Raw genomic sequence first — 8,590 nt, forward strand, 5'->3', positions numbered from 1 at the left:
CTATCACTCTGGTCAGAATTGGCGAGCAAGTTTGGCGGGCAAAAGGCGGGGTTTACATTCTTTGGCGGTTAGGGGTTCCGCATTCCTAAATGAGCCGGTTTCCAGTAAGGGTGTGCTCAGCGGCTTGACTAGGGTGGGGGAGTGTCTTAATAAGTAGGTCATGTGGGGGTTATACATGAGATGGTGGGTGTAGCAAAAAATGGAGTTAGTCTTGCTCTGCTTGTCCAGGGGTAGGGGATTTTTGTTAAATTCTTTGGGTCCCACACTTCTTTTCACAATACTGTTGTCTAGAAAGACTACATGCCTAAGATTTAAAAGAACCAAAGACTACCAAAAAGAAATGTATGCATTAAGCAGACACTGCAAGAATAATTTCTATATAGAGTTAAAATGTAAACCTTATTAAGTATAATGAGTGTAAATATTAGAAAACCTTAGAAACTCTCTTTTATAATGCACCTTTTGGAAGGATCGGGGAGAATGAGGTAATGACTAGAGTCAACCTTAAACAAAACTGTGGAGACAGATTTCTTTCCACATGCTTCTGTCCCTCTCTTTTGTTTCTCACTTTACCAGAGGCTCCTACTACCTGAGCCAGAAGCTGGCTACTCCTAGCTTCCTGTCGCAGCCTTCCCTTGCGTCAGCCTTCCCAACATATGTCCCACTTGTAGAATGTCCCTCTTCCCTATACCACATAAAACTCCAGGCCATCAGTGTTCTAATCAGAAGGTATATACTATGAAAGATGATCCCTGAGAGAGCAATGTCTAACCCTCAGATAATATGTTTCTTATTTCTAATTTGACCCTGGCTCCCTGGGACCTATTGCTAAAGGAGGTCTATCTCAGTGGTGGAACTTTCTGATAACTCCACAATTTATATGCATGGAAAATTATTCAATTTTTATGGAAGGGGCAAAAGCCCTCCTTCCTTCTCATCATAGTCTATTGTCAAGTGGACTTTATGCCTTGTAGAAAATAGAGGCGTAGTTGCCAGATGGGATGGTTCTTTACCTTTTTTCCATGAAATACTTCTTATTTGGGAAAAAAAAAAAGTTGTCTGGTCTGTTAACTTGGGGAGAAGCCACTCTATGCATATTGATTATAAGGAACAAAACCAGAGAGGATTATATTTATAAGTCCTTCTAAAATATCTTCACTAGCCACTAGCCCTCTACTCCACTGAAGCAGAGAGTCTTAGGATCTAAAGGAGGTAGAAGGAAAAGAGAAAAGAGAATGTGATGGTAGTGCTTGCCTTCATCTTTCTCTATTTCACCTGAATATAGGTTTTAGAGCCAGTAAATTGTGAAATCAGGTTCCTTGTAATTAAAAATAGAGACAGAGTAATCCACAATATTCTTACTGTCTGCTTGGCACATAGTTGGTGCTCAACATCTGTTGAATGAATGGACGAATGTGTTGGTGAATATGAGGCAAGCATACTTAGAGTTCACCAAGTGAGTATCACTCACTCATATTTAAAGTTCACTAAATATGTTAAGGGATTTTACATTTGTGTTTAGTCACTATTTGAACATTCAGAAATAATGGATATTTACACATTATGAGCTTTATTTTGTGGTTTAAAATGGTATCAGAGCAATCATAAATGGTATTGTCATCCGGATAGGTTTATAATAATTTTTTTAAGTTTATTTATGTATTTTTGAGAGAGAGAGAGAAAGAGCACAAGCAGGGGAGGGGCAGAGAGAGAAGAAAGAGAGAGAATCCCAAGCAGGCTCTGCACTGTCAGCATGGAGCCCAGTGAAGGGCTCAAACTCACTAGTAGTGAGATCATGACCTGTGCCAAAGTCAAGAGTCAGACACTTAACGGAAGGAGCCACCCAGGTGCCCCTGTAACAAATTTTCTTTAAATGCCACTACCTGTAGGATCGATCCATCATGCCTCTCTTTTACATATTTGCATGTGCATCACCAAAATATTTTTTGTAATATGATAGAATTCTGAATAAATCACCAAGAGAGGAACTACTTTCTTTGTAAAATATGGGAATCATATCTGCACATTTAAAAGGAAACAGTTTAAGAGACCTTTCATTTATGCAGAATACACTCTTGCATACACATACCACAGCATTTTACATCACAGGGAGTATTGCTGTCAAGTGCTGCCTTTTAAAGTCTTGGTCCGCTGGCCTTATGGTATGGCTTGGTGAGAAGGGAATGGGGGTCGATAAGAGGAGAATGGTGTGGTATAGAGAGGACAAAAGTGAATAAGTGGATCATTGCTAATGTCAGAATTCCAGAGATGCCTGGCATGCCTGGAGCATTCCTGCTGGAGACTGAAATAACATAACAGAGTGACCCCAGCTCTAGAGACTCCTGCTTCATTTATTTTGCACTGAAAACCCCGGTAAAAATGGTCCTTAGCCTCGCTTGAGCACTGACCTATGCTTAAATCGAAAGAAACCAATAACAGTTTTACTTACAATCCCCAATGCCAATATGTCTGAAAAAATATGTTGTGAAGGAAAGGGAGGAGAAAAAAAAGCTTTCATGCGCATAACTTATCTTTGACTGTCACAAAATCAATAGGCTTTACAGAGCCCAGGAAATTCAATAGCTCCGCATTCATAACAAAGATTGGTTTGGGTGATTTGTCTCTCTCTAATAAGGCAGGCTTTGGACCCCAGCATCCCTTCCTTTAAAACTCAAAGGGGGTGGGATTTCTTCATCACAGCCAAGTCCTCTTGCTTGTCTATTGTCAGAATCTTACAATGGTACTGCTTGTCTGGCCAAGCCTTGCTTCCCCCAGGAGAACAGACCTCACATTGGGGCGTGGAGCAACAGATGCCCGGCTTTATACCAGCATTCAGCCTCCCTCGGCCTGCCTGACAGCCTTTTCATGCACCATGGATTCATCTGTTTCAATGAAACCCCAGAGCAAAGCTGCGAGTATTTGTTGGGTTTTTGTTTTTTTGGTTTTTTTTTTTTGGGGGGGGGGTTGTTGTTGTTGTGTTTTTGCTCTTGTTTTTGTTTTTCCTGGAAACCACTTTATAGAATGTGTCCAGATATTCACTCTGGAAACTAGGCAGAAACATGTGAAAAAGATTGGAGTGCCCTGACTTGACCCAGCTCTCATCTGAAGAAGCTTGTGGCCAGGCACCCATCAACATGGTTAGTCAAGTGGCAAGATGGAGAACAAGGAAGAATGAAGAGGCTAGCTACAGTAGGTAGAACATCGTGCCTGGGGCTTGCCAGCTCAGGGGCTGGATAGCACCCAACACGGGCCCTTGAACACAGCAGGGAATTGATAGATGTCAACTGAATCATAGTAAAATCTAATATACATTGAATTCCTAACATGTGCCCATCACTTCATATACTGTACGTTAGTCCTAATCTCCATAACATGCCTAAAAACAGATATATAAATACCCCTGTTTAACTAAAAGCAAAAACTGGGATTCAAAGAGATCAAAAAACCAGGGCCAAGGTCACATAGATAATCCCTGTGGAGTCCAGTCAGCATCTATCTGCTCTAAGGCCTGACCCTTTTTAGTATTCCAGAGGATTTCTCTTGGCTACATTGTCAGGCCAAGGTATGAGCAAGAAAAACCCATATGAAATGATATTGTTAGAGAGTTGTGGCATTAGGGTACTCCTCGTCAAACTTCAGCCTATATAACTCTATTGGACTTTAAACACTTGGGTTTTAGTTTTGCCTCTGCAACTAACTCACTCCTTTTGCCATGTGGATACATGAGGTGAGGTATGTGAATAGACATCCTGAACTAGATGGTCTAGAAGTGTAGGACAGCAATAGCAGTTGAGGCAGAATCCAGTCTAGTAAGAGAGGGAAGGGCTGACTGACAGACCAAAGTGGGGATTGAACAGTACCAGTGGGTGGCAGCTGTCTTTCCTTCCCAAAGCTCCCCTAATGGCACCTCTTGAAAAAGCAAGAGATAAACATCAATCCGTCAATAGGAAACTATTGCATGAAGCGCCCGGGTGGCTCAGTTGGTTGAACGTCAGACTCCTGATTTCAGCTCAGGCCATGATCTCATGGTAGTGAGATCGAGCCCCACATTGGGCTCTGTGCTGGGCATGGAGCCTGCTTAAGATTCTCTCCCTCTCCCTCTGTTCCTCTGGCCCTCCCCCACTTTCTGCTTATGCTCGTGCGTGCTCTCTCTCTCTCTCTCTGTCTCCAAAAACAAAGAAAAGAAACTATCGCGTGCTCACTCTGTGTTCCCCCTTGATTAATCTGTGAGCCACCTGCAATATGGACCAGAGGACTGGAGGCTGGGGCCACAATTGAGACATAAAGAGATGGGAGCCTGGCTGAGAGTGGCAGCAGAGGAAACCTATAAGAGGTCAGAGCTCTAGAGCAACTAGTCCCTCATCCACATTTTCTAGGCAGGAGCCCCTCTCCTGACTTCTCCCGCCTGCATTCAAACAGTGAGTCAGCACAAAACTGCCAGAGTGGGGAAAAGGTTGGCTCTCTTCCCCAAGATGAGCAGCTGGTAGATGAGCTGAGTAGAGTTTTAAGAGAGAAGAAGAAACCAATGCACCGAGTCTTGAAAACAGCTGTTGGTTACTCGAAACATGATGAGTGAAAGATCATGTAGCCATCAAATACCAGAGTCAACCTGTTCCCCCACATGTTCACAAACCTCAGGGTTTAAGCATGGACATAAGCAAGGAAAAATGAAGACTCGTGTTTGTTAAGGCCGTCAACACTTACGTGTTGTATGTGTTAGGACTGAATTTGCTGTGACAGAAAATTAAAATCAAAATGGCCGACGTAAGGTAGAAATATATTTCTTTGATGTGCACACACATGGTCTGAAGGTGGTAGGCAGGGCTAGTAGGGCAGTGTCAGGGATTCATAAGGAACCTAGGCAGGCTCCTTCTTTCATGTTGTCTCACCATCCCATCTTCAGCCTGTGACATCTATCTAATGGTCCAAGACAAAAACTCAAGCTCTAGTCACAGCTGAATTCCAACCAGCAAAAGGAGGAAGGAACAAACATAGACAATCCATATTTTTCCTTCAGTTCACTTCTCAAAAGTCTCACATGACACTTCTTATATTCCATAGGCCAAAATCCATGGCTTAATCTAGCTGTGAGGGAGATTGTTGGCCATGATCCCAGCTAAATTTGTCTGTTCTATCATTATGGAAGAAAGGGAGTCTGCATACTAGGAGCCAATTTGCAGTATCTGTCACACAGCCTTGATCAAAAATAATGCCAAAGCTTCTTCACCACAATGCCTAGAAGAGGCCAGCAGAAGAGGCCGCTGACACTTTCCTATTTTATCTAGAAGTCTGATATGCAGACTGAAGATATTGGTCATCAGGTCACACAAATACACTGCCATCCCACCAATGGAATTTACTCTGTAAGGTAGCAAATAAATATCCAAGGAAAAGAGAAGGGGGAGAAGTGGAAAAGAGAGATGACAGAGAAGAGGAAAAAAGAAAGAAAGCCAGAAAGAATAAGTACAAAGAGGAGAATAGTAGTAAAATTTGGCATTTGACTAGATTTGGGAATTTCAGAACTACAAGTAATCTGACATGGATGCATAGAGAACCCTGGAGATCAGTCCTTAGTGTATCTCTAACACACACATATGCACACGCATCTAAAACACTCAACATTCTTGCATGTCCACAGCTAAAATCTGTTAATTGATGGTATAGGTATGTATCTGGGACTTGGTCACAGCTAAATTGTATTTCCTAAGTACTATCATTTCATAAAAGATGATTTACGTAAGTGCCACCTTTTTTTTTTTTTAACGTTTATTTATTTTTTTGAGACAAACACAGAGCACAACTGGGGGAGGGGTAGAGAGAGAGGGAGACAGAATCCAAAGCCAGCTCCAGGCTCTGAGTTGTCAGCACAGCTGATGTGGGACTCAAACTCAGGAACCAAGAGATTATGACCTGAACTGAAGTGGGACACCTAACCAACTGAGTCACCCAGATGCCTCAGGGCAACCTTCTTAGTAGCATATTACTCCTTCAGGTAACATTTATAAAATATATATTATATGTGAATTCCTTTGGGATGCAGAGGAACAGGTGTTTCTCTCCTTTTTCCTCTGCTGCTGAAGGTAGTGGAGGGAAACAAAATTATTAGACACTTGCTTTGGGATTTGGGCGTTCGTGACAGCCCTCTCACAGGCCTAGTGAACCATGCAATCAGGCTGCCAGTTAACTTGTCGCTATGTAAATGAAAACTGAATTTTTTCAGAGAAGCGAACTCTACAAAGTGGGTAAGTTGGTCTTCAATGAATATGATTCAAAGTTCTCGTTAAATGGGAAGCTCAAAAAATTTTGGATTGCATTATAAAACAGAGCCAATGAGAAAGCCTCGTATCTTTTAGGAAAGAGTAAATTTAGTTGTTTAATTATAAATGCTGATGACTGAGGGGAAAAATAGGTTGCTTTTGCCTGGAAACAAATGCCGAATCTTAGTGAACTAATTTAAAAATTGCCAATACAAGAAAAATAAGAACGAAGGTAATGTTTACCAATATTCAATTTGTTTCTCTCCATTTCTGTCTCCTTACAGTTAGACTGAGCCATTTGACTAGTTTTGCCTGAAAAACTGTGTGCAGAAATGACTTATTACTACTTCCAGTCTAAGGCAATAAAAAGCCAGTGGTCGTTTCTCTAATTTCTCTTTCTTCCTCTCTTATGACTGAAGAAGACTCTGCTACAAGATGGTGAAACTTCTGTCCACCAGGCTTCCTGAGCAACTATGGAGCAGCGTGTCAGTGGACCAATGTCAACCATGTTGCATGAATGATACATCAACTTGTTTTTTGAGCTTCTAGATGGGATCGTTTTTTACCCCAGCACAATTTAGCTAATCCTGACTAAACTAAGGAGTAAGCAACTAAATATCTTAGAGAGAGCCAAACTCTAAAATTAAAAATGAAACCGAGACAAAAACCTCACAGTCTCAGATTCTCAATAGCTCTCTAAGCAGGAATTTGCTTTAATTAGCTAAGGTTCTTGCTGAAATGTTCTCTCTAGCCTCAAAACCAGCTCTGTTTTGTCTAACTGCCTACATGTTTCTCAATTCTGTAGCTCCGAGTTACTTGTTGGTCAACCAAGTCTACAGGTAAATGGTTTTTGTTTATTCATTTTTATTGAGCTATTTCACTACTGAGTTGAGTAAAGTTTCAATATGTATAAGTTCCCCTCCCAGATGTCTGATTTGTAAGTTATCTGATAGTCAGGAGATTTAACCTCCTCAAGCCAAATCTTTGATAGAGGAAATTGTCATGAATTGGGATATGTTTCATAGATTCTGCCGAATTACAAAATGCATGGTAAGCATGTGTTGGAAAACCCTCAATTATGACCAAACTACAAAATGTTAACAAGACAAATTAGGGACTCAGAGTGATACAGAATTGGTTGCTTGAAATAAATGAGTTGATGGAGCCTATGTCAAGTCGCTGATAGAAGGCCTTTACAGGGATTTGCCTGAGGCACCTAAGTGTCACTCTCAGCACCTGAGGGCGTGCCCTAGTTTCCTCTGCTTCTCAGAGCCCAGGGAATGGAAACTACCGGTTGGAGAGCAGTAACACTTATTGAACGTCTATAGTGTGCCAACTGCTACATTCTATATTTTCTAAAGTAGATTTCCACTTTACAGATAAGACAACTGAGGCTAAAGGTAGTTAAGTAACTCAAGCGGCACGGTCAACGGTCAACCTGGATCCAGGCCTTTCTATGATACTATGTGGCAACATTGGCAAGCATATAAACGAGTCCACATAACTGTACTCATCTTGATGGAAATCTTTTTGCTGACAGGTGTTAATAAAAGTTGATGTTTATTTTTTAACCAAAATTAACTTTTTATTAAAATCATCAGAAAATGAGACATTCTTCATATCTAAATTTTCTTAATGTCCAGAGCTTACATTGTAAGGGTCGCATTTTGAAATATTTTACTGAAATACTGACAAAATATGCTCCTCACTTCCTTTTCTCCCCCTCCAGGTTTATTGAGAGATGATTACAATATAACGTTGTATAAATGTAAGGTGAAAACCCATTTTGGAATGGAAGAAGCAATATGGTGGTTCCAAGAGGCAAGATTTATCAATATTAAATTCATGCTGTGCAATCAATAGGAAGGAGGAAGAACATGAAAAGTTACAATATGAGAAAAACACTGACACCATGCTGGTGAGGACGCAGTTCAGTGGAAAATATTTCTTTGTTCTACTCTCTATGCAGATTTTGCTCTTAAAAAAAACACATGTTAAAATTTGTCTAGATTTTTTGCCTTTGTTTTAAAAGAATATGTAAGAAAAGAGCACAGACAAGGAATTGAAGGCACAGTGCTTTCTTTCATCTCATTCATTTTTATATGTTAGAATTTAGAAACAATAGTTTTGTTTTCCTGTTAAGCACGTTCCTGGTAAATAATCTTTCTGGTCATTGCAAATGCCCCTTCTTGGATTTATTTTATTTATTTACTCAGAGTTGAATGTCGCTAACTGTTTGAGTGTTCTTTAGGCAAAGCCAACCGGTATACCTTCTCTGCATGGACTAAAAGCTTCCCCAAATTTTTATCTCCTCAGCTCTACAAGACAAAGGG

General features: G+C 40.7%; 1 long non-coding RNA gene across 1 annotated transcript; it reads left to right on the top strand.

Moving 5' to 3' along the window:
- Window positions 1-5,971: 5,971 nt before the first annotated feature.
- Window positions 5,972-8,260, top strand: LOC123379390. Its single transcript, XR_006583776.1, has 2 exons — window positions 5,972-7,096; window positions 7,987-8,260. It is a non-coding gene; the product is annotated as an uncharacterized LOC123379390 (long non-coding RNA).
- The last annotated feature ends 330 nt before the right edge of the window (window positions 8,261-8,590 follow it).

The sequence above is a fragment of the Felis catus genome, chromosome C1 (assembly GCF_018350175.1).
Source record: "Felis catus isolate Fca126 chromosome C1, F.catus_Fca126_mat1.0, whole genome shotgun sequence".
Taxonomy (NCBI): Eukaryota; Metazoa; Chordata; class Mammalia; order Carnivora; family Felidae; genus Felis; species Felis catus.